Below are 7,423 nucleotides of genomic sequence, written 5' to 3'. Positions count from 1 at the left end.
GTGTGTGTGTGTGTGTGTGTGTGTGTGTGTGTGTGTGTGTGTCTGTGTCTGTGTGTGTGTCTGTGTGTCTGTGTATCATGTGACCTAAGATAAGGGAGCCCTGCTGTGCCGACTGCTGAGTGCCTAGACGGTGTCTCCTCTTGCTTTCCCCTTCCTTGTTTCTGAACAGTCATGGCTCCACACCAGAGGCAGGGCTGCCCTTTGCAAGGTTGGTAGTGCGCCCTGCTAGGATCTTGACACCCCTCCTGCATTTTATCAGGTCGCCTTTACAGAGAGGCTGACACCCGAGCCCCACCCTCCTTACTTCTGATTAACAGGGCTGTTTAAAATCTCAGTAAGGAGGGGGTGGTAGAAATGTCTCATTATCTATTGGGTTTTCAGAACGTTGTTTTTCCTCAGAGTTGTAAAGATAGAACGGATGTAGGTCAGCTTGTGTCTGTCTGTCTGTCAGTGGCCTGCAAGTATTAACCCTGTGAGAGCTGGGCTGCTGGTCCACGCTGAGTCCTCCTCAGTGTCACACTCAATGCTTGTTTACACTTCAGAGTGGAAATAAGCCACTACTTTGGACTCCCCTTTCTTTGACTAACGGGAGTAATCCCTTCTTGAGTCTTGTTTTAATGTGCCCAGTGGGGGAGGGGAGGCAGTAATCTCTGTGGTAGGCAGCCTTCCTGCCTGGAGAGGACAACAAATCCCAGCCTTGGGAGTGGCCCTGACCAGAGCTTTCTACAGGTCTTCCACTGGCTCTGGATTTAACCCCAAAGACACTTGCATTTTGGCCGTGACTGCGAGGAGTTCTCTGCTGGACAAGGGAAGGGTCCCTGGAATAGGACCCCTTCCCGGGGCCCCTGCAGGTTTGGTGGCAGCTGAGTTCTTGCTGTGGCAAGTCCTGTGGGTTGCTGTCTGTCAGGGTACATCATCAGGGCAGACTTAGCCACCGAGGCTTAGCCCATGTTTGGAGAATTATTAGTCTGTGCTCTCAAGACTCAGACTCACTTGGTTAGCTGTTTATTATATTAAATATTCTTTTACTTTTCACTCCCTGCTTTGTTCTTGTGGTCTTTGAACAGGAGCTAGAACTCCTTTCAGTAACTTTTAAAGAGGTATTGTTACTAGCCAGAGAGAAGAAATGATCAGGTTGCCTGATAGGGAAACATGAATATGAGTTTGTATTTTCTCAGTCCTGAGCCTACAGTCCACTCCCACCTTTAGTCTCTAAATCTATAGCAGCAAATAAAGAGGTAATTTAATACTTTCCTCCAAAATTCTTCTAGGAAAATCCCTTTTGAACTTAACAGATTTTAGTCCAATGAGAAACCCTCTTCCTTTGGACTGAATTTTGCATATTGTCTGTTTCTTACAGAGCTTCCGTATTGTCTCGGGCTCCACTGGAAATGCAGCAAAGATTCCTAGCACATCCCGGTTGCCATAGCAACAGCAGCCTTTCCCATAATGAGCTGCATCATCTGAACTGATGTCACAGCATCATGCAGCAGGTCAAACAAGGCATCTCCTAGTATTGCATCCTACAGATGTGCTGTAAACATCAAAAGAAGACGGCGAGAGCAGGAGATGGTGAGTGTTAAATGTCCGAGCCTTAATTACATGGTTGTTTTGTTGGCTGGTCGGCGGCAGCGTCTGCTCAGGCAAAGAGATGGGGGGGATGTTGTCTGTTTAAAATGGACCGGAGAAAGAGAGGTTGTTTTGCTTAATTCTGTTTTCAGGCTGCTGTGTTAAGACAAAGGCCTGCAAGCATCATGTAGGAATCAAAATGTAAAGATTTCTTACTCTGGCTCTGCCTGTTATATTTAGTGTTCTCATGGAATAACAATAAAAAAAATAAACGCAGGATAATTTTCTACCGCAAACGCCCATATAAGCTCTCATATGTGTAGTTCATGGTATTGTAGCATTGTAAAGATATGTTTCTTTTTTATGGGGCAGGGCTAATTGGTCCCATTTGCCTCTGTGGTTTATGAAATATTTAGTGACTTGCAGAATGGAATTCAGGATTTACCTCCATTGGGTTTCAGGTTCCTCACAGCGAGGAATGAAGGCTGAATGAAGCCTTTGACATAACCCTCAACTGAAAGGCGTTCTCTCGTGTGTTCAAGAAAGAGTTTATCAAAAGCGTAAAGACTGAAACCAAATGAAATTATTTATGTCCTTTGATTTGTACAGGATGTCTTCATGTCCTCCATAGTTAGGAGGCTGTAGCGGGAGCTGTTTGCAGGCTGGTTTGTCATGGGAGAGGAGCATATCTCTCTGCCGCAGTTATAGTCAAAGATAACCAGGCGAGACACTCTGGAGGGACCAGTGGCTCTGCCATCTCTTGCTTAACTTTAGAGCCAAGCTGATGTGATGGATAAATGTCAGGGTGTCTTAGTACTCGTTAGGAAGGCAAACCTCCACTCATAACATCACCTCGTTCTGAAACTCTGGACAGACAGGCATTGTTTACATTTAATCCAGAGCTTGCCTTTACACCCTTTACACTTCTCCCCCCCCCCCCTTTTTTTTTATTTTCTAAAGGAAAGTCCAAGAGGTCAGTAGGGAACTGTGTCTTTGCCTTTTGTTTTGGGGAATGAAATGGACCAGATTTCCCTGGTGCGACTGATTACACATGTCAGCGCAGTTGATCGGTCTGCCTCCTTACAGTTAGGGAGTGGTCCTGGGTGTCAGGGCAGTCCAGTTGATAGTTCCCACTTATATGGTCTTACTGGAAAGGACAGCACCCTCGAGTTCCTTTATGTTTAGCTTAGATTGTTGATGGCGCCTGTAACAGATATATCCTAAGAAGCAGGAACAGCTTGGATTGCTTTATTTTTTTCCTGTGGAGTTGAGCATATCAGGCCCATTAGGCACTAGCCTGAGTGGGAGAGCTTGGGTTTTAATTAGTTTGTTTATCCCACACCACACGCATGCTGCTCCGGAGTCCTTTAAGGGTACACGGCTGGCAGGCGGCTAACTGGGAGGGAAGAGGTCCACTCAGCCTGGCTTTTCTCTCAAGCACTTAGGAGCATGGACGGTCACTGCCTGCTTTTTTTTTTTTTTTTTTTTTTTTTTTTTTTTTTTGAGGCGTAGTGTGAGCTGCAAGCTCTGCTGGGTGTGAGCACAGCCAAGCCAGAAGCTCTAAGGTGAAAGGGAGGAGCAAGATGTCAATGGGGGAAGGGAGAGTGTGCCTGGTGGCTAAAGTACAAGTCTGGACCCCATGCCCAGCACCCATCACAATCCCTCTGAAGTGTGCCTTTCAATGACAAGGATTGAGAAAAGACTTGTCTGGTAATGTGAATTTCTGGGAGTGATAAAATAGCTCAGGGCTGGTGTTTTTGTGGGGGCTTCTCTGGCCTTAATTCTTATCTCTTCTTTCTGACACTGCTTTTAGCTGCTTCATCACGGGTGATGCATACAATTACTGGAAGTCACAGGGGCCAGATTCCTTAAGGGCAGTGTCAGAAAAGTGAAGTCACTCTCTTAGGGTGGGGAAGGGCCCTGGTGGGTGTGGGCTGCTGCACAGTTGCTAGTGGAACATCCGCCCAGCGCAGACAAGCCTGTCACCCTCCTCCCAGCCCCCACAGTGTGCAGCAACACTTCCCCAACTTTATGTCTTCATGGTTTTTGCTCCAGGAGAACAAAGCCCTGGTAGCCGGAGCTGTCACCCGTGTGTTCTGTGTCTTAGAGGGCCACAGCCGGGGCTGCACTCTGTTTAGCTGTTTAATTACGAGCTAAGGCTATTTCAGTTGCTGTCGCTTTAATATATCCCCAAGGGGCGGTGTGTGTGTGTGTGTGTGTATGGGGAGAGAAATTGTTCCGTGGCTGGATTTATTGGTGTCTCAGTGAAATTTTCTAGAATCTCAAGTATTTCATTGTGCATAATAACTGGAATCTTATCAAAATCATGTTGACTGTGTGGCCAAGTTTAGACTGTGCTAAGTCCGGTGAGCAGTTAACCCCATGTAGGCTGTTGGTTACGGATTTTGTTCATGAATTACAAAATTATGATGGATTTAATTCTTCCTAAATAACTAGGCCATAGTGGGCCTAATAAAAATAAAAATCATATTAACAACTATAATATTTATTAAGCTCATTATATCAGTTTTACTGGAGCAAGCTTTCTGTATTAGCTTGTTTAGTCTTAAGATGACTTTATGAGGTAGGAAGGAACAGTCTCATTTTGCAAGCTTGGGGACTGGTGTTCATATTTTACCAAATCAGTTCTTAGGTTAGACAAGTCACATGCCTTATGAACAACCGGACTATGATTCTAAGCTAGTGCCTCCTGGCTGGAAAGCCTGCATGCTTGCCATAGCGCTCTAGTCTTACAACGTCTGAACCGCCTTAGTCATTTCTACTTTATTGCTCATCCCCTACCCCTCCTAATTCCGACTGCGAGATCAGATTTTACAGGCGGAATGCAGTCTCACTACACTCAGGTCTGTTTAAAGGAGAACACGAATCTTGGTCAGGTGTGAGTAATTGCTCTGACCATCGCTGTATAAGTGATGCAGAATTGATGCTCAGGCCTTGGCCACTACCCTCATTGGGCATGTCGTTTTAGCTGGGTCTGAGCATAGGAAATGCTACATGGATGGGAGTGAGCATGGCGGAGTCTCCCTGAAAGTGGGTCTTATCTGAGTCCTTAGCGTTTCAAGTTCATTGTACCCGTCTTAGCTGTTTCTGTAGTGTTCTGCAAATCTCAAGATATTTGCATTTTCTGGCAATGCCAGGCAAATAATAAATGCAAAACTTTTCTCACAGGCTAGAAGGTCTAATATGAATTTACCTCTTGAGTTCTTTGGCTGGGTGTATCAGCGGCTGACACCGAGTGCTGAGGGGTCTGGTACAAGAATCCCAGTCTTGCGCAACATCCTGGAAGCCTCGTGCTTGAGGAGTGCAATGCTCTGCATCATCTTGCCCATTCCTAGCTATCCACTCCCAGTGTCATTACAGGGCTCTAGGGGCTGTCCTTTGTGTAAGTATAGGCTAATGCACACACTGACAGCACACTGATATTGATTTTGGAAGGGTGAATACTTAGACATGTTATTCCACTGGGTGCATTAGCCTTTTCTAGGTTCTGGGAAGAAGTTAGCCTTTGTCCTGGACTGCTCCAAGGAGGCCCAAGTTTTTTTTTTTTTCTGCGTGAGGGTTGAGAGGTCGATTAGGAAACAGTCAGAGTATCTACATACAGTGTATCCTAGAGGGAAAGGGCAATAAGCTGGTACCATCACTAGGGTGATTCCTTTCACCTTGATACTGAAAAAAAAAAAAGATTCCGTTTACTTTGATTCCATGTACTAATATAGAAATCTCTATAACTGTATATCTGTTTATGCCTACATGGGTCATTTATGGAGAGGAACATACTACATTGAATAATAGCCAGTTTTTCCTCCTTGGGATGGATTAGAATCCTGCCATGTGTCAAAAGGCCAACATTGTCATATTGGTATAAGCTACTCTGAGAAACATAATGGCAAAATAATTCAGAAAGTGTATTTCTGTCTCAGCTGACAAAGCTGACTTATGAAAACGAGGAATGTATAAGGCAGATCAGTTAAGGAGAGATGCTAAAGATTCTAGTGCAACAGTTCTCTCCCTGGCAAGCTCCCTTCCTGGGCAGGGTTGTAGGTACAGATAGCGTTCTGGGAAGGCAGACACCAGTGGAGCTGTGTGCATGCAAGGCTCCAGCCTTGCATGTTTATACTAGCATGCTGTACAAAACAAGTATCTTAGTTAATTTACTTGGAGCTAGGCATTTGCACGAGCATTTCGAGGGCTGCTCTTGTCTGCATGGCCTTCTCATGTCATTTCATGTCCCAATGCTTCTCCAAAGCAGGGGCTGATTTAAGCTCATGGACTCGGAGGGTAGAGTCTCCCAGGGCAGGGATGTCATGGCACAGGATTGAGTATGTTTATGGTGGCAGCAGTTTGAGGAGGCAGTCCCTCCCATCTTGGTGGATCAGAAAGGAGAGCGCTGGATTGGAAGCAGAGGCAAGAGTAAGCATCAAAGACATGCCCATGTCTCACCTCCCCAAACAGCGACAGCAGTTGGTTGTCAAGTGCTTAAACCAAGAACCTTTGGGAATATTCCGGATTAAAACCATCGCAACATTTATGTGTCCATCTTGGTTTTTCAAAGCAGAAAAACAAAACAAACAAAAACCACTTAAGATTGAGAGCTCTTGCATTTTTGTTGGTAACTGAAAACATTTTTTTCGTTGGAGTATCACTTTTTATAGGACTTTGGACTTGACTGTTAGGTATTCTAAATTATTAGAACATAAGGTTTCTTCTCCAGAAGCATGTGTCTGTTGGAATCTGAATCCTTGATTTGGGTTAAGACTTGGTGAGGATATAAAAGAGTTTTTTTTTTTTTCTCGTATATTCCACCAGCTGTACTATCCTCTGATCCCGGCTATAAAGCATGCCCCAGATTCTTGCAGCCGTCTTGCAACGGTACGCTTGATTCACAATGACAACTAGGGAGAGAATGTCGGACTTTCAGAACAAATTCTCAAACTACCTGGTGCCTGCCCTGAACCTGGCTTGCAGCTTATGTCATAACCTGTGTGGTTGGACAAATGCATACACGGCTCAATACTTCGCTGTTGTGACCTTGGAACTTAATGACATCTGTCTAGGGAGAAATCTGCATTTTCGTTCTCTGCTATACTCTGTAAAGGCTGCAGTCAGTTCTTTACTGACTCTTTGGTGTACCTTTTGGTGCTGCTTGAGCCCTGTGGGCGTTTGGGTTTGAGGCTCTCTTCTACCCTAGCTCTGAGACAGTCCAGATATAATTTTAGAACTTTAAAGTTAAGAGACCACTGTTATTAAAATAACTCAGAGCAAAAGACCCTCTCCCGTACCCCTTACCCCATAGAAAACTAACAGTGTGCCCAGCGACTCAGTGGCCTGGCTTTTACAGGCAATCGGGGATGAATTACACTACAGCTGATGTTCGGGAGGCCAGGTTTCTGTGCCACCACCATTGCTTTCAGGGGAGAAATCAAATCCTCTCTGCAAAGCAAGCTAATTAACCATCCTATTGGTTCAATGTTTACCCCGATTCTTGTACCCTTTGTTTCCTACCTGATCCCTATCCCCACCTTCTTTAATCCTCATTTAACTAATTACACAGCATATTTATGCCGGCTGGGAATGGTTTTTACCACTCCCCTCCCTCTCTTTGCCCATCATCTTCATCCCTCTCCTCAGGAGGCCAGGGACCTATGATTTGAGGTTGTATTACTGCAGGCAGAGTTCATATATTTTTTTAATTAGAAAGGGAATTACAGTCAATATAATGAGCCGTTCTGTAGAAATAGGAGCGGCGGGCTGCGTCCCGGCACCCGGCCGCCCACATGGCTAGCTCTACCCGAAATAATTACACGGACACTGTGTTCATTTAATCACCGCTTGG

At 45.2% G+C, this 7,423-nt stretch overlaps 1 protein-coding gene across 3 annotated transcripts in view; it reads left to right on the top strand.

Moving 5' to 3' along the window:
* Positions 1 to 1,369: 1,369 nt before the first annotated feature.
* The window catches only part of Akap6 (A-kinase anchoring protein 6), a 387,996-nt gene continuing 381,942 nt past the window's right edge, over positions 1,370 to 7,423 (top strand). The window contains exon 1 of one of the 3 annotated variants that reach the window (XM_013347211.2): positions 1,370 to 1,572. The gene's annotated coding sequence lies outside the window, so the exon portion shown is untranslated. The remainder of the gene's footprint in view (positions 1,573 to 7,423) is intronic. The other 2 variants (XM_013347205.2, XM_013347218.2) reach the window with 2 other exon arrangements.

Source organism: Microtus ochrogaster, chromosome 1 (assembly GCF_000317375.1).
Source record: "Microtus ochrogaster isolate Prairie Vole_2 chromosome 1, MicOch1.0, whole genome shotgun sequence".
Lineage (NCBI taxonomy): Eukaryota > Metazoa > Chordata > Mammalia > Rodentia > Cricetidae > Microtus > Microtus ochrogaster.
The sequence above is the reverse complement of the archived record's forward strand: the minus strand, read 5'-3'. Positions and strand labels throughout refer to the sequence as shown.